The 18,933-nt window shown below is 40.7% G+C and overlaps 1 protein-coding gene and 1 long non-coding RNA gene across 10 annotated transcripts in view; one reads left to right on the top strand and one right to left on the bottom strand.

Annotated features, from left to right (window-relative positions):
• PIAS2 (protein inhibitor of activated STAT 2) overlaps positions 1-18,933 on the top strand; it is an 84,348-nt gene that overhangs the window by 1,517 nt on the left and 63,898 nt on the right. Inside the window, exon 1 of one of the 9 annotated variants that reach the window (XM_084780982.1) lies at positions 6,927-7,035. The exons of the other annotated variants lie outside the window; for them this stretch is intronic. The gene's annotated coding sequence lies outside the window, so the exon portion shown is untranslated. Of the gene's footprint in view, positions 1-6,926; positions 7,036-18,933 lie in introns of those variants that run through there. 9 annotated transcript variants of the gene reach the window in all.
• LOC311597005 lies at positions 240-4,671 on the bottom strand. Its single transcript, XR_014779059.1, has 2 exons — positions 3,834-4,671; positions 240-2,665 (listed from the first exon to the last, which is right to left on the bottom strand). It is a non-coding gene; the product is annotated as an uncharacterized lncRNA (long non-coding RNA).

The raw sequence follows: 18,933 nt of genomic DNA, 5'->3' as shown, positions 1-18,933 counted from the left end.
CATACAGGGTGGAAAAGAGCACCAATACTCAGATTGAAGTGGAACCGGGCCCTTGAGAGCAGTGGACACCAAAGTGGCCCTTTTTGCATTTTTCCCATTTTGTCTCATCCCTTAAGTCACCTGGAAGCCCTTGGCTGGCCAGGTGACCATCAGAGACGTGACCTCAGAGTTTCCAGAGGAAAGGAAGGAAGGAATGAAGGCTGCAGGCTGAGTATATGCTGGAAGAATTATCCACAATGTTTTTCTTTTTCTTTTTTTTTTTTTTAAAGATTTATTTACCAGAAGAGGGCATCAGATCTCATTATAGATGGTTGTGAGCCATCATGTGGTTGCTGAGAATTGAACTGTGGACCTTTGGAAGAAGTACTCTTAAGCTCTGAGCCATCTCCCCAACCCTATCCACAATGTTTTACCTTAGCTTCTTAGACAGACTCATATTAACTTGTGTTTAAAGAACCACTTCTCCAGTGAGAAAAGTGATGATGATGGTGCATAGTCACTTTAATGTGGTCTTATTACATGCCAAACTCTGGTTCAAATATTTCATAGATATATTGCCATTCTCAAAATTTTATGAAGAAAATGAAACAAAGACAAAAATTTCTCCTAGATCACAGTTTGAGAGTTGAAAGTTTCAAACATCAGTTATCTGACTTCAGAGTCCTGAGTTCTTTTGTCCATGTTAGAGTTAATTATTCAGATGCCTTTGGGTCCAGGTGGAACTCCTAACCACTGACATTTATGGAATAAGTTAAATGATAAATACCACTCTGTTAAATCATAAAAGTGGAAGAAAGGGGCTGGAGAGATGGCTCAGCGGTTAAGAGCACTGACTGCTCTTCCAAAGGACCCGGGTTCACTTCCCAGCACCCACATGGCAGCTCACAACTGTCTGTAACTCCAAGAGCTGACACCCTCAAACAGACATACATACATGTAGGCAAAGCACCAGTGTACATACAATAAAAATAAATAAATTATAAAAAAAAAAAGAAAATGGGACTGTTTAAAAAAAAAAAGTGGAAGAAAAATAGAGTGGAAAAAAAACGAAACCAAAGCTAACCAAAACCAAATAAACACACACACACTCACACAAAAAAAACAAACAGGGCTGGAGAGATGGCTCAGAGGTCTGTTCTTCCCAACGTCCTGAGTTCAGTTCCCAGCAACCACATGGTGGCTCTCAACCATCTATAATGAGATCTGGAGATCTGGTGCTCTCTTCTGGAGTGCAGGCACACATGGGGGCAGAATACTGTATAAATAGTAAATACTTTAAAAAACAAACAAAAACTATAATCAGAAAGAGAAGGGGAAGAGACTCTCAGAATGATGGTTTCTGATCTATATTATATTCTAATGATCAGAGTGGCAATTAAATTATAGGACCAGAGAAAATCTGTGCATTTATTTTTTGGTTATCTTCTTGGCAGTGGAAGGAATGACACTTTTCTTCTTTGTTTCCTTTTCTTTCTTTTTTTGGTTTTTCCAGACGGAGTTTCTCTGTGTAGCCTTTGCTGTCCTAGACTCACTTTGTAGACCAGGCTGGTCTGGAACTCACAGAGATCTGCCTGCCTCTGTCTCTGGAGTGCTGGGATTACAGGCATGTGCTTCCCAAGCCCTGTTGGTACCACAGTTTAAGCTGCTGAAGATCAGTATAATATCAGCAGTCAGCAGTCAGTCTGTGTCTATTCTGGAAGGATTGTTGGGGAAAGATAATTGCCTCCCCAGTGTGGTTTAGTTATCCATGTCCTCTTACTTTTTAGGCTTGGCAAAGGGGTGGGGAGGGGAGGTGCCGTTTGGTCAGGCAGCTGTGGAACCTTGAAGGGTTGCTTGACAAGATGTTTTTCAAGACTACAGTGTGAGCCAGGGACAAAGAGACACTGTGTAGTCCCAGAATATGGCAGCTCTGTTTTGCCTTTCAGGCCCAAGTGACTAGTAGATTACCAGTCTAGCTTTGTTCCATCCTTCTGAGAGAATATGATGAGTGTAGAACTTTTGTCAGAGTCCACTGGACTGTAGCCGGGGCATTGGAATCATGGTACAAACCTTATGTAGGAAGCTGTTCTAATGGGTTGAAGGGAAGGAAGGGGGACATTCTTTGAGAAGGAAGAAGGTGGCCAGTGTAGTCAAAGATGATTATAATGTTGTGGTTAGTATAAGAAGCTTTGATGTGCCAGGGAAATTACTTGGTTTCCTAGATGCTCACTTAAAACATCTTTGTTATAATTGAAGGGATGGCTAACTAGTTTGTGAATTAACAGCTGGATGTGAATTAACTTGGTACATACTATTTTAGTTTCTGTTCTATTGCTATGAAGAGCCACTTTGACCAACGTGACTCCTAAAAGAAAACATTTAATTGGGGGCTTGCTTACAGTTTGAAAGAGTTATTTGTTCATCATCATTGTTGTGGGAAGCGAACAGGCATAGGCTTAGAGCCATCCCAGCTGATACGGTGCTTCTCAATCTTTGTAATTACCGTAGTGCTGCAACCCTTTAGTACAGTTCTCTTGTTGTGACTCCCAACCACAAAATTCTTTTTTTTTCTTTTTTCTTTTTCCCCCGAGACAGGGTTTCTCTGTGTAGCCTTGACTATCCTGGACTCACTTTGTAGACCAGGCAGGCCTTGAACTCACAGCAATCCACCTGCTTCTGCCTTTGCCTCCCAAGTGCTGGGATTAAAGGCGTGCGCCACCACACCTGGCTCATAAAATTATTTCCATTGCTACTTCATAACTAATTATTCTATGTTATGAATCTTAATGTAAATATCTGTGTTTTCTGATGGTCTTGGTCAACTCCTTTAAAGGATTGTTTTGACCCCTAGATTGAGAACTGTTGAGCTAAAAGTTTTATATCCTGATGCCTAGTCAGCAGGAAGCAAGAGAGGCACATGGGCTTGGCCTGCACTTTTGAAACCTTAAAGCATACCCTAGCCGCGCACACTTCCTCCAACAAGGCTACACTTCCTAATTTTTCTAATCATTTTCAAACAGTTGACCAACTGGGGACCAAACATTGAAACATGAGACTCTTGGGAGGGGCATTCTCACTCAAATTACCACAAAGATCAATGATACTTCTGTCATTGCTACTTTTTCCCTTTAAAATAGTCCCTCAGAGAGCTAAGTACTGGGTGAAGTCATGGAGGTACAACAGTTGGGTTCTGGGACCAATTCAACCTATTCATCCTTTCACTAGCTTCTACCCTTGTCTTTCTTGGCTTCTTACACAGTTCCAACATTGGATTTCGGGTGGCAGTCATTCTTCAAAACTTTTTGCAGCAATTCAGTCTAGTTAATCCATTCTGTTCTCTACTATCAGTGGATGGGGGACTCTGTTTGTAGTGACATTCTATTTATTTCTTTTTCTTTTCTAGACTTAATTCACTTTTTCTTGTATAAAAACCCCTATGTGGTAGCCACGGCCGGAGCCTGGGTCCTCTGAACAGAGACTCTGGTGTGAGTTTTCACTAGATCAGTGAATTCCTGATGTTGGTGAACACAGTCTCTTTCCCTCTAGAGGTTGGGTGTCAGGCAGCTGTAGGCCTTAGAGATGGCATCAAAGGTGGCCTTGGTAAAGTTGCCCAGGGTCACAGCCATCAATACTGGCCATCATCAGTAGCTTCTTGGGCACAGGAGCAGAGACAATACCAGTGCCCCTCTGGGGGCAGGGATGAGCCGCACTAGAATAGAGCTGCAACAGCCTGTCACCTTGCACAAAACAGTGTGTGGCTTGCTAGTCTTGTTGTTCCCCTAGTAGCCTCTCCACACAGGGATGATGGAAAGCTTGGCCAGGATGATGGCCCCTCCAATGGTGGTGGCTACTGCCTTGGCGCACTTAACACCAAGACCAATGTGACCGTTGTAGTCCCCAATAGTGACAAAAGCCTTGAACCTGGTCCGCTGGCCAGCCTGTGTCTCTTCTGCACTGGCATGATCTTTGCAACTTCCTCCTTGAGGAATGTGCCCAAGAAAAAGCCAATAATCTTGGATTCCTTAATGGGCAGGGAGAACAGATGAATCTCCAAGAACTTGATCATCTTGGTGACGGGGATCCACTCTTTGTCTTTTGCTTTACTTCCACAAGTCCTGCAGCCTTGACCTCCTAATCCTTGGCCTCTGGGCCCTCCCCATTTGGTAGTTTCCTGAGGAAGAAAGAAGGATTTATTTTTCTTAAAAGGACATTCCTCCTTTGTTCATTACCTTTCATGTATTGAGAACTCGATTTCTGTGTATCTAACAGAGAGTGAAGATACATATGACAGCTTGGATATGTATGGTGTTGATTACAATTTTATAGTTATGGGTAAACTAGAACATTTATAAAGTTTGGAAAGTTTGTTACATCGTAATTTGAAATCAGTTAGATTGGCTGGTTGCTACATAGTCCATTGCTATGTAGAATTTGCCTAATATACTTCATGCCCTGGGTTTGGGAGTGTGGAAGGTGGGATGTGGAAAGTAGAGGTGGGTCTTTGATACTAAGAGTCTTTAGTAATTCTGTAACAGGTAATTTTCTGCCTAGAATATCCAAGGTGTATCCTTTACATCTACAAGAAATCTTCATTTATCTTCATTTTTCTAACTTTAGGTACCACTAGGATAGAGGAAGAATGAGAAGTTAATGAGATGTTCATGTTATAAGTCCTCATCACCCCTCCATCAAACCACTATATATGTGCTGTGACAGCCCATGGTGTTTCAGCACTATAAGGAGACACAATGAGGATTCCAATACTTTGCTTGAGTTACCTATGAAGTCATGCCACAATTAAATAAATGTTATTTTAAAATGAAATAAACAATTTCCAGTTGTCAGTGAGCCATGATATTCTTGGTATAAGCAGGCACTTTTGTATTGTTCGCTTTTTAGGTCTGTTTGTACCTTTCAGTAAACACCAGTAACTTTTGTAACATCTGAACATTCCTTTTTCCTTCAGCATTTTTGTCTTTGTTTCTGTGGGTTTGATGCCTGCTTTTTAATTAGTTTTAAATTGGAATAATTTACCTGTTGTAAGATTAAGCCACTGGAAAGTATTGAGTATGGTGCTCTTGAGATTATTCACAAAATCATGCTAGTATCACCACTGTCTAATTCAAGAGCATTTTTCTTATTCCAAAATAGTCTTTATTTCCACATTCACTATAATAGTCGCTCCTTATAGTTCACCTTTTCCCCAGGCCATACCATCTACTAGTCTTCTTTCTGTCTGTGGACTTGCCTGTCGTGAACATTTCTTACAAATGGGATCATACAACAGTGGCCTCTGTGTCTAATTTTCATTTAGCATAATGTTTTCCAGCTTCATCTGTGTTGTAGCATGTATAAGCAATTTGTTCAGTTTTGTTGTTGTTGTTGTTTTCAAGACAGGGTTTCTCTGTATAGCCTTGGCTGCCCTGGGCTCACTTTGTAGATCAAGGCTGGCCTTGAACTCACATCGATCTGCCTGTCTCTGCCTCCCGAGTGCTGGGATTAAAGGCGTGTGCCACCATGCCTGGCGCTTCAGCTAGTGCTTTTAAGCATTGACCCATCTCTTCAGACCCCCTTTCTGTTTTCTTTCTGTTTTTGAGGCATAGTCTCTTGTAGCTTAGGCTGATCTTGAGCACTGTGTAGCTGAAGATGGTTCTGAGTTCCTGATGTTCCCAGTATGTGTCCACAGATTTGGCTTTATATAGTATATTTACACAAATATAGGTGGGATAGCCTACTATGTATACTTAGGCTATATGGCATTTACATATGCAATATGCAGTAGCCTGTTGCTCCTAAGGCCATAAACAAAATAATAAAGTGATTAAATCAAGCATAAAAGAAAATGAAGTAATAAAAAACTGGCAAAGAAAGAGGTTAGTGAGGCTGCTGCAGGCATAATAAGATGTACTTTTTCGCAGTAAACTTTACTTTTTTCTTTTTAAAAATTTACTTTATGTGTATGGGTATTTTGTCTGCATACCACTGTGTGTCTGGTGCTTGAGGAGTTCAGAAGAGTTAAATTTCCCAAGACTGGAGTTACAGATGGTTGTGAGCCACTGTGGGTGCTAGGAATCAAACTGGGGTCTCTGGAAGAGTAACTAGCCAGTGTCCACAACTGCTGAGTCATCTCTTCAGTGCTTTATTGATTTTTGTTTGCTTGCTTGAACACTGCAGTATGACAATTAAAAAAACTTTTTTTTTTCCGAGACAGTTTCCTGTGTATCCCTGGCTATCCTGGACTGGCTTTGTAGACCAGGCTGGCCTCGAACTCACAGAAATCTGACTGCCTCTGCCTCCACCTCCTGAGTGTTGGGATTAAAGTGTGTGCGACCATGCCTGGCGACAATTCTTTACATAACATTTATGTTGTATTAGGCATTATAAATAATCTAAAGATAACTTTTTCAGGAGGAATTGTAGATGACATGAAAGTTTTGTTTGCAGTATCCATTCATATCTTTATGTATAGAGAGACTTACTTACTAATTCTTCTGTGAGACCTTAATCCCTCAGTTACTTTGATAGAATAAATTATAGACGTTAAGATATCCTGTTACTTTCAGTTTAAAACATTTATCTAGACCTAAAAACAGCTCCTAAACAGCTAAGCTTAATTGTAAAACTAAGATGTTTTAAGTTGATAATGGTAATGATAAATACTGATTTACATTCAGAAGTTTAGATGCACCAAGACAGGAAAGATGTTTCCTTCAAGGCTGCCAAATACAAATAGCCAAAACACTAAGAATGTAACATTCATATAATTCCTAATTGTTTCATGGTTCTTGTTGCTGTAGGTAGTTTATTGTATACATGAGTAATAATATGAATGTATATGTAAGAAATAAAAAAAACTTAAAAGCTATTTTCCTCCAAAAATACTATATAATGAAGGAAAAAAGCATATTAATAAATGTCTGCATGAAGGTTAAAAAAAAAAGTGAGTCCAGACAGCCAAGACTACAAAGAGAAACCCTGACTCGAAAAAACAAAAACAACAACAAAAGAAGAATTGAAGAGGGAGCCTGGTGGTGCTGACCCACACCTTTAATCCTAGTATGTAATGAGATCTTTATTTTCACTTTTCTGATTATTACTTTGTCCCCTTTCCTCCCTTGTCTTAACACATTCTGCCTATGTTCTCTAGTGCAGTATTGAATAGAAACTGTGGGGGTGGGGGCATAATAGCCTGAGCTTTTCTCTTACCTTAAGGGAGTGCTTTCAGAATTTTGCAGTTATGTATGATGTTTGCTGTAGGCTTATTAGAGAGAATCTTTTCAAGTTAATGGTTTTTTAAGTTTGCTAATTATTTAAAATCACGAATGGATACTGAATTTTAGCAAATGCCTTTTCTATGTTTTTGAAAATCATTGTTTTGTAATCATTTTAACATAATGAAGTAGATTGCTTATTGTATTATATCTAAGCCAATCTTGTATTCATAGTACAAATTTCACTTTGCCTTCCCTCTTCCAGAAGAATTGTCATGTCATTAGAATAATGTGTTTTAGTCTGGTGCAGTGGCGCAAGCCTGCAATCTTATCACTTGGAGAGGCAGAGGCAAGTGGATCTCTGAGTTCTAGGGACAGGCAAGGCTGCACAGAGAAACCCTGTGTTGGGGTGGAGGGGGAGAGAATAATGTGTTTTATAAATGTCTAATAGAATCTGCTGTAAATTTGTTGGTGGTGTTTTCTTTTAACACTATTTTTAAAATATTTTTTTATTTAATTTTAATTTATGTGTGTTAGTGTGAGGGTGTCAGCTCTTGGATTTACAGACAGTTGTAAGCTGCCATGTGGGTGCTTAGAATTGAACCCAGGTCCTTTCGAAGAGCAGGCAGTGCTTTTAGCCACTGAGCCATCTCTCCAGCCCCTGAACACCATTTTTTAACCAATTGATGCAATTACTCTGTTTATAATTCTAATTGTCAACTCCTCCTCCCCATCTTGAATAGAAGTTTGTTCATGTCTTCTATTTTCTTTTTTTTTTTTTTTTTTAATATTATTATGTATACAGTGTACACCTGCAGTCCAGACCTCTGGAAGAACAGTCAGGGCTCTTAACTGCTGAGCCATCTCTCCAGCCCTCTATTTTCTTTTTCTTTTTTCTTTTTGTTTTTTTGAGACAGGGTTTCTCTGTGTAGCTTTGGCTGTCCTGGACTCCTTTTGTAGGTCAGGCTGGCCTCGAACTCACAGCAATCCACCTGCCTCTGCCTCTGCCTCCTGAGCGCTGGGATTAAAGGTGTGCCCTGCTTTTTTTTTTTTTAAGATTTATTTATATATTGTGTATACAGTGTTTTGCCTGCATGTATACCCGCAGACCAGAAGAGGGCATCTGATCACATTGTAGATGGTTTTGAGCCACCATCTGGTTGCTGGGAATTGAACTCAGGACCTCTAGAAGAGCAGTCAGTGCTCTTAACTGCTGAGCCATCTCTCCAGCCCTATTTTCTTTTTCTTTTTGATATACCTACCTCTGTCTCCTGAGTGTAGGGATTAAAGGCATGTGCTCCTTTAGCCTCCTTTTTAAAGTGCCCTGGTTTATTCTTGATTATTTTAGCTAAAATATTTGTCAACTGCCCCAGTAGTGGTGGCTTTTAATTGAATCCCTGCCTTCGAAAAACAAAAATTAAAAAAAAAAAAAAGCTTGTCAACTTTTAAAGACTTTTCAGAGAATTAAGTTTTTCTTTATGTTCTTTACTGTGTCATTGGATTAATTTTGCCCTTAATTTCCTACTCTTTCTGGCCTATTTTTTTCTCCCTAGTTTCTTTTTCTTTCTTTCTTTCTTTCTTTTTTTTTTTTTTTTTGAGACAGGGTTTCTCTGTGTATCCTTGGCTTCTCTGTCCTGGACTCACTTTGTAGGCCTCGAACTCACAGCCTCTGCCTCCTGAGTGCTGGGATTAATGGCATGTGCCCCCACGCCTGACGTTCCCCCTAGTTTCTTACGTTGAGTGTCTCATTCTTTAGTATTTTATTATATTATATAGGCATTTAAAACCATAGTGTGAGGTGTGTATCTGTGTCTCTCTGTCTGTCATAGTTGGTACATGTGCATGTGTTTGGAGGCCAGAGAATGGGTGTCTTCCTTATTTGCTTTCCACCATACTCTTTTGAGTTTGTCTCATTGAATGTTGGGCTCACCTGTTTGGCTGCTATGAGCTCCAAGTACCCTCCTGTCCTCACCTCCCTCACCCTGAGATTATAGGTGTGAGCTCCGGCACCTAGCTTTTTATGTAGGTGCTGGGAATCTGCACTCAAGGTCTCATGTCTATGACAGGAGGCCCTTACTAACCAACAAACCTTTTAATTAATTAATTTCATGTGTATGGGTGTTTCATCTGCATAAATATATGTGTATCACATTTGTGCTTAGTATCCATGGAAGCCGAAGTGCATCAGCTCTAGTACTAGGATTATAGATGGTTGTGAGCCACAATGTAGGTGGGGGAAATTGAACCTGGGTTCACAAGAGTAGCACGTGCTGTTAACCACTGAGCCATCTTTCTAGCTATCATGAACCTCCTACCCCTGGTCAAAGTGTGTTTTAGGTAGGGTCTTTTATATAGCACAGGCTGGACACAAACTCACTACTGGTGATGCTCCTGTTTCAGCCTCTTGAATGTTGGAATTAGGTATATGTCACACCTGGCTTTTAAATTTGGTTATTGATTTGTAATTGCACTATGCTGATGGCCAAGGTCAGTGTGATAGCAGTTGTTTTTACATTTGTTGCTGGGCGGTGGTGTTGCATGCCTTTAATCCCAGCACTTGGGAGGCAAAGGCAGGTGGATCTTTTGAGTTCCAGGATAGCCAAGGCTACACAGAGAAACCTTCTCTCTTGAAAAACAAACACAAAAATTTGTTGAAACTATATGGTTATTTTTAAAATTGTTACTCCCTTTAATCCCCCACCCCCACCCCCAAAAAATTGATCCCAGGTAGCCAAGCGTAGTTGGCATACACCTTTAATCTGAGCATTCCACTCAGGAGGTAGAGGCAGGTGGATCCCTGTGAGTTTGAGGCTGGCCTGATCTACAAATCGAGTTCAGGACAGCCCAGGCTAACACAAAGAGACCCTGTCTCGAAAAACAACAACAGCAACAAAAAACCCAGGGCCTTGCCGCATATTAAGCAATCCTCTGGAACTGAACTGTATGCTTCCCCTCATGCTTTGAGGCAGACTTTTGCAGTGTCCCTTTAACTTTCTAAGTGCTGACTTTGCAGGCATTGTGCCATTAGCCAGGTCAGATGGTCACTTTGAAAAACATTTTTGCTTGTATTAAGAAAAATATATTTTTTCCATTTCATCTTATATTTCTAGTGCTCTGATAAAACACCATGACCAAGGTAACTTACAGAATCAGCAGTTTATAGAGGGCTTATAAATTTGGAGTTAGAATCAGGGACCAGCATGGCAGGGAGCATGGCAGCAGGCAGCCATGTGCAGAGTCAGTAACTGTGCACTGACATCTGATCCATGAGTGTAAGGCAGGGTGAACTCACTGGGAATGGCTGTCTGGATAGTTAATTATGTTGTTCATCTCTCTCTTTTTAAAGATTTATTTTATTTTATGTGCATATTTTACCTGTATATATGTATGTGCACTGTGAGTACCTGGTGTTCATAGAAGTCAGAAGGTGGAGCTAGTGGGTGCTGGAAATCAGGGCCCTCTGCAAGAGCAACCAGTGTTTCTAACCACTGAGCCACCTCTCCTGGTCCCTGTTCTGCATCCAATGGAAGCCTGGGTTTTATCACGTACTCTGCTGGGAAGCTTGGACCCTGTTGAGCACAAAACTGAAAGTGCGTGTACCAGGCTGAAAGGGTGAAGTGCGGAGTAATAGGAAAACTCTAGCCAGGGGCATGAGTTCCCTGCCTTACTTGGGCAAGAGAAGCCAGTAAAGGAGGCTTCCTCAGAACTCCGAAACTGAGAGAGGCACAGGCAGGAGTCTAGTTTTTGTCTGGGTAGACAAAATGGCTGCTTCTAGAACAGCCAGATGTTCACCCCTGCAGATAGGCACTGCTGTGGTGAGTGGAGCTGCACTGGAAAGATGGCAGCAGCAATCTGAGCTGACATGCCTTTGAATAGCAGAAGCTCTTGGTGGGCAGCAACACTTGGCTGACCAACAGGCAGCGAAGCCCCAAGGGTGCAGTGATGAACTCCTTGAGGAGAAGGAGAGCCCTTCCCAGAATAAATGACGAGTATCAGAAGATCTTTAAGGAAACAGATGATGCTGCCCCATTTATTTGTGTGAAGCAGGGACTTATAAACCTTGGGCAGTGGGAGGGGTTTTGAGGGTGAATGTGTTTGGTTCTTTGGGGCTAGGGGAACCAAGGATACTTCATTTACATGTAACTACATAGCCCTATCATAAGAGGGGGAAAGCAGTACTTATCCTATGGGTGGGGGGAAGAACTCCAGGTACAGTTAAAGGTCATTGGTTGAAAGAAAAAACACCAAGACATCTAATTAGCATAGGGTGGGTGAATCCCTGTGTGCACTTTGGAGGCTTATCAGGAAAGGATTGAGCCTGTGATTTCCCTGAGGGCTATGTGACTCTTGGAGGATCTGGGGTTCCCCAGATCAGGTGAAGAGGGTACTCAGCTGAGAAACAGAGTGTGTCATCTTGTACCAAGCTCAGAGGCTATCAGGAAGTGACAGACTTAAACCTTAACAGAAGAATCCCACAGCCCTTCCCTTACACTCCCTTGAGAAGATCCCAATCTTTTGATTTTACTAATGAACATTCTGAAGTCAGATTTTACCAATGAAGATTCGAAAGTCAAATATTGGGGTGAAAACCTACCAGCATCCAGAAAACATCCAGCTGACCTTCCTACTGAGCTCAGGTCTCAAAAGGCAAAAAGCCCAAGGCCAAAAGCTTGCTAGCTTAGTTGACCTCCGAGGAGGAAAAGGGCAGAGGCTTTCTTCTTCTCCACGATGTCTTAAATACCCTTCAACTCAAACTCCCTCATTTCATCTTGTTACTTGCTCTGCCTCCTGACCTAGAGTTAATTAATTAATTAATTTTATTTTTTGGTTTTTCGAGATGGGGTTTCTCTGTGTAACAGCCCTGCCTATCCTGGACTCTTTGTAGACCAGGCTGGCCTCAAACTCAGAGATCCGCTTGCCTCTGCCTCTATCTCTCAAGCACTGGGATTAAAGGTGTGCTCCACCAGGTCCCTGTGACCTAAGAATTAATTTTATTAAATCTTGTGTATAGAAAACTCTTGGATTAAAGGTGTGCAGTAGGGCTGAACCACACCAAGCAAGAAGCAGAGTTGTTTTTTGTTTTTGTTGTCATTGTCCTAGTTTTTTTTTTCCCCAGACAGTTTTCTCTGTGTAGCCTTGGCTGTCCCAGACTCCCTTTGTCGACCAGAGTGGCCTCGGACTCATAGCCATCTGCCTTCTTCTGCCTCCTTGAGTGCTAGGATTAAAGGCCTGTGCCACTATGCCTGGCAAAAAACCAAGTTTTTTCAGTTCACAATCTCTGGGTTCACAATGGGATCAAATAGCCAGTACCTCTTACGCCAGGATGATTATTTATGGAACACAGTGTCTCACGTATCCAGTGTTGGCCAAAGATGACTTTGATTGCTAATCCTTTTACCCCCACCTCTGGAATGTTGGAATTGCATGCATGAGCCACCACACCCAACTTTGTGCAGTGCTTGGGAATCAAACCTAGGGCTTGGCCATGCTAGACAAGCATTCTACCAACCGAGTTACATCCTGAGAAATTCCCCTCCCCTGGAATGTTTATTTTTTCCTGTTCATATTTTTCTTAGTGTTCTTTTTAAAATTTTATCTATTTCCAGCCCCCTCCTTTTCTCTCCTTTCAGTCCCATCCTCATATCCTCTCCTTTTCTCCCTTTCCTCAGAGAAAGAGAGGCCTCCAAGGGGTACCAACCCACCTTGGCACCTCAAGTCAAAGTAGGACTAAGTACGTCCTCTCCTATTGAAAGCAGACAAGGCAGCCCAGCTAGAGGAAGTCCAGACTCCAGTCTTCTCTCCGCCTAGCTATAGACTGATTAGCCATTAACCAAACAGAGATGATGGAGAACAGTTTTTAACACAACCTTGAGACGGGATTGTTCCTAGAAATGACAATGCCCAGGTGTGGGACATAGAAATCAACATCTGAATACATAGCACACAAGATCATCCTCTGCTGTTAAAAGAAAATCCCAATCCTAATTTACCAATAAAGACACAGGAGCCAGATCCTGGGGTGAAAACCTGTTAGGTCAGAGAGGCCAAGAAAAGCACCCAATTCACAATCTCAGGGATCACAGTGGGATCGAGTATCCTGCAAAGTCCTCCAGCTGGCTTACAGTGTCAGAGGACTAGTCCATGGTCATCATGGCTTCCTAGCAGGCAGGCACCAGGCAGAAAGAGAGGAGACGGACCGACTGGGGACTTCCCTGGGGTTTGAAACCTCAGAGCTCACTCCCTTTTGGGAAGGATTAGGAGCCTCTTGGAGGAAATGTATCACTGGGGACAGGGATGACAGACAGGACATAAGAACATTCACCAAGGGGGCTGGAGGGGTGGCTCAGAGGTTGAGAGTGCTGACTGCTCTTCCAGAGGACCTGGGTTCAATTCCTAGGACCGATATGACAGCGCACAACTGTCTATGAATCCAAGATCTGACACCCTCAGACATATATGTAGGCAAACACCAATGCATATAAAATAAAAATAAATAAATTATATTTTTAAAAAAACATTCACCAAACATGAACCTGCAAAGGCCATTCTCATTCAAACCATGTCACCCTTACCTCATTCTAATATCTGGGGAAAGGTATTTACCACTAAGCAAAACATGAGGCCCACCATTTGTAGATACTGTTTGTCAAGTGAGGACTTTACTTCTCTTCTACAAGTCTTGTTGTATAGCCTCAGCTGGCCTGATACTATGTAGTTCAGCTGAGTGGGCCTTGAGCTAGCAACAACCTTCCTGACTCAGCATTAGTTTTCAGTACTGATTACAGGCTGCACTACACACCCACCTGAGACCTTTCCTCTTCCTCCTCTTTAAAGTCATGATGGGGTTTTGAATTTGTTGATAATTCTGTGTGGATTATGTATGTTCACATGACTTTTCTTTTTAGCTGTTAAAGTGCTATACTATGCTAGTATCTTGAACACAGCTTGCCTCCCTGGCATAATCCTACTTGGTGTGGTACATTATTTTCAGATATTGCTGGACTTTGAAAATATTCTATTAAAGGTTCTGTATATATTTGTGAGGGATGTTGGTTTCTAGTTGTTGTTGTTTTTTTAAAGAATTCTTTATAATTATTGAGGTCTCAATTTCTTTAAAAAATTTTATGTGAGTATATATGTGTGAGAGTATATGCAACACATACATGTAGTTCTCCCCCCTCCCCCGCAGACAGGGTCTCTATGTAGTCCTGGATGTCCTGGACTCGCTTTGTAGACCAGGCTGTCCTCAAACTCAGAGATCTGCCTGCCTCTGCCTCCTGAGTGCTGGGATTAAAGGTGTGTGACACACCTGGCTCATGTAGTTCTTGAGGAGACCAGAAGAGGTCATTGAACCCTTTACTCTTGAGTTTCAAGGGATTTTAAGTCATCCAGTGTGGATGCCGGGAGCTAAATTTCAGTCCTTTGGAAGAGCTGTAGATGTTCTTCATAGACCTCATAATTTATTTCATTTCTTATTTTTTTAATTTGTTTTTGTTTTTATTTTTTGCTTTTTCAAGACAAGGTTTCTCTGTGTAGCCCTAGCTGTCCTGGTCTCGCTTGTAGATCAGGCTGGTCTTGAACTCACGGAGATCCACCTGTCTCTGTCTCCCAAGTGCCACCATACTGGGCCCATAATTTTGTTTTGGGAAGTTTTTGAGTTGTGAATTAAAAAGAGAGTGTGGAGACACATCCCTTTAATTCCAGGACAGCAAGGCTACATAGTCGTCTCCCCCACACCCCTCATGAATTAAATTTCTTGACAAATTAGAAGAATACTTAAATTATTTGTTTTTTTTTTTTTAGTGAGTTTTGATAGTTTATTTTGTAAGAAATGTATCCATTTAAAAAAAATTGCCACATTTATAGTTCTTTCCACTTCTGTATTATCTTTCTACAGTTACTGTAGTGATTATCCTAATCTTTCTCCTTTTTCCCCCCCTTTTTTTCTTTTTTCTTTTTCCCCTAATACAGGGTTTCTCTGTGTAGCCTTGGCTGTCCTGGACTTGCTTTGTAGACTACTGGGCTACTCTTGAACTCACAGCCTTCCACCCGCCTCTGCCTCTTGAGTACTGGGATTAAAGGCGTGCACCATCATGCCTGGCTTAATCTGGCTCTTTTAATACAATTAAATTAATTTTTGTTGTTGTTGTTAGTGGTGGATTGGGGGACTATTAATGCATCTCTCTTGTTTTTAACCTATCATTTTATCTTTTCCCTTTTATGCTACTCTGAGCTTTAAGTTTTGTCTCCTTGTGCTGATTTGTTGTAAGATTGATTTTATTTTTTTTCCCTCTTTGTCATGTTTTTTCTCATTTTACCAGTTGCAAATTTGACATACATTTTTGCCTTTTTTTTTTTTAAAGACAGGGTTTTTCTATGTAACCTTGGTTGTCCTAGACTCACCTTGTAGACCAAGCTGACTTCAAACTCAAAGCAATCTGCCTGTCTTTGCCTCTGCTGGGATTAAAAGCATGCGCCACCATACCCAACCTCATTTTTGCCTTTTCCTATTCTCTTGACATCTCCTGAAATTTTGATGTGTTAGTCTAAAATTACTTTTGCTTTCTCACCTATAGAACATTTTAAACTACTCACTGCTCTGCTTGTTTATATGCTTATTGTTACCTTTTCAGATTGTCTTAACCTCACAATTTGATTTCTTCTTTACAGCAAATATTTATTTAAGATAAATATAATCCTTTTCTTTTCAGGTTTGTTATTTTCTCTGTTTATTATTCTGTCCTTTGTTTTTGATGATCAAACTGTGCTTGCTAGGTAAACACTACCAATAAGCTTTATTAGCAACCCAATCATCCAACTATTGTAATATTCATTTTTCTAGCCTATTTTAGTTCAACAGCGATAATAACCTCTCCAATGTTCTAAAAATGTTTTTTAACTGATGTGTTTTATATTCGTCTTGTTTTGGAATGTGTTTTCTTTCTTTTCTTTTTTTTTTCTTTTCTTTTTTCTTGGGTGGGGGGCGGTTTCGAGACAGGGTCTCTCTGTGTTAGCTATGGCTGTCCTGGACTCGCTTTGTAGACCAGGCTGGCCTCGAACTCACAGTGATCCACCTGCCTCTGCCTCCTGAGTGCCTGGTGGAATGTGTTTTCTTATGTATCCATAGAGTGTGTTTTTTCCTACTTACTCACGCTTACCTATTCAATTAACCATTCTCCTTTAAAATTGCAAATTGGGGCTGGAGATACAGCTCACTGTTTAAGACCACTGTGTGCTCTTCCAGAGGTCCTGAGTTCAGTTCCCAGCAACTACATGGTGACTCACAACCATCTATAATGTGATCTGATGCTCTCTTCTGGCATGCAGTTGTACATACTGATACAATACTCATATACATGAAATAAATAAACCTTTACAATTGCAAATCTTCTCTCTTTGTTATTTCTCTTCCCTATCTTTAGTCATTTCATATATAAAAATAAATATTTATTTTATTTAGGCCTTTACCCCAATTTGGATCGAGAAATTTTCCAGTTACTCATGAGTTGTCATTCATTTGAAGATTTATTTATTTTCTATTATGTGTACAATGCTCTGCCTGCATGTACGCCTGCAGGCCAGAAGAGGGCACTATATCACATTACAGATGGTTATAAGCCACCATGTATGTGGTTGCTGGGAATTGAACTCAGGACCTTTGGAAGAGCAGGCAGTGCTCTTAACTACTGAGCCATCTCTCCAGCCCTGTCATTCATTTGAAATTTAGACATTTTTGTTTATTTAAATAATTTATTTAGATTACATCTTGATTGTTGTCCTCTCACTTGTATCTTCCTGTCCCCCCCCCCCCCGCCCCTTTTCACCTTATCCTCTTCCCCTCTGTCTGTGACAGAAGGGGACCTCCTCTCCCACCATATGATCACAGCCTATCAGGTCTCATCCTGGTAGCCTGCTTCCCCTTCCTCTGAGTGCCACCAGGCCTCCCCACCAAGGGGAAGTGGTCAAATAGGGGGCACCAGAGTTCATGTCAGTCTGTCTCCCTGCTCTCCACACAACTGTGGAGAATGTGCTGTCCATTGGCTAGATCTGAATAGGAGGGTCTAGGCTTACTGCATGCATAGTCCTTTGTTGGTACAGTAGTTTGTGTATGTCCCCCGAAGTTAGGAATTTTTATCTTTGTAACTTAAACTGGAAAGTATTAACTTTCTTTTATTTTGTTTTATTTTTATTTTTTTTTCTCAAGGTAGGGTTTTTTTGTGTAGCCTTGGCAGTCCTGGATTTAATCTGTAGACCAGGCTGGCCTCGACCTTGCAGTGATCCACCTGCCTCTGCCTCTGCCTCAGAGTACTGGGATTAAAGGCATACACTACCACACTGGCTAACTATTTTCAATACTGAATTTTACATTTAATCTGATAAAGTGGTTTTTGTCTTTAATTTATTTAGTGTGGCCTTTTGTCTTTTGAGATACCCCTGAATTGCCTGGAACTGTATTTAGACTAACTCAGAGAATCACTCACTTGTCTGTGCCTTCCTGTCTGCTGGTATTAAAGATGTGGGGCTACTACTCCCCTCTCTCAGTTGTGTTTTAGTGTTTGAAAAGCTTTGAAATGTAATCTTTTGTATTTTGAGTTATGTTATTTAGGTTTCCACGTGTAAATGTTATTTTCCTTAGTCATTTGCAGTTTTGTTTTGTTTTGATGCAGGATCATGCTTTGTAACCCAGGTGGTGTGAACTTAAATCTGCAACAGCCTTAGTTTCCCGATTACTAATATTACAGGTGTGCTACCATGCTCAGTTTATGTAGTCCTGGGACCTTGGACGTCATGCATGCTTAGCAGACAATCTGCCAACTGAGCTACATATCCAGCGCCTTCTTCAAAGACTATGGCTTTGTTGTATTATCTAGAATCTTTGGAATAACATTTAATGACAAAATAGTATACATATTATGGGCCTTGGATTTATGATACAGTGTTTCATCTTTAATAGGATATTTGCTATTGATTTCTGATGTTATTTATCATGTTGACAAAGTTTTTATACCTTATTAAGTGGATTTTATCTGAATAAGTAAAATTTTATCAGATGCTTTTCTGTCATTTATCTAAGTCAATGTGGCTTTCCTTAAACCAGTAAATCTTTTTTTAAAAAGGTTTGCTTTTTATAAACTTCAAAATAATTGTTCAGTTACTCATATCTTCTAAAGGCAATCATTGAGTTTTCTAAAGGAAATCAGTGAATTTTTTAATATCATTATGAGCAAGTTTTATTATATATTTAATGTTTGAATCCAGTTCTCATCTCGGTTACATGACTGGCTCAGACCTAGATTTTTCCCCCGTATGTCCTTCATAAAACCTGAATAGTTTTGTATAATTTCTTTGTTTTTTAGTATGATAAAATATGGCAAGTATGAGCCACGCGTGGTGGCGCATGCCTTTAATCCCAGCGCCCAGGAGGCAGAGGCAGGTGGACTAATGTGAGTTTGAGGCCAGCCTGGTCTACAAAGTGAGTCCAGGACAGCCAAGGCTACACAGAGAAACCCTGTCTCGGGGGAAAAATTGCAAGTACATCTTGTATAGTTTTTTTTTTTTTTATTATTGTTAGGACAACTTTATTCAGAGTTCTTAGAGATCTTAGAGATCTCTTGTATAGTTTTAAACCAAGGCCTGTAATACCTATAATGAGCCATTTTCTCTAAAGAGCCTGGATTTTTAAAAAATATTTGAATAGGTATTTTGACTAAATGTTTTTTATCCCACCTTGAAACATACTAAT

The sequence above is a fragment of the Acomys minous genome, assembly GCF_964271855.1.
Source record: "Acomys minous genome assembly, chromosome: 4".
In the NCBI taxonomy this organism is placed as follows: domain Eukaryota; kingdom Metazoa; phylum Chordata; class Mammalia; order Rodentia; family Muridae; genus Acomys; species Acomys minous.
This window is presented reverse-complemented; position numbering and strand designations above follow the sequence as displayed.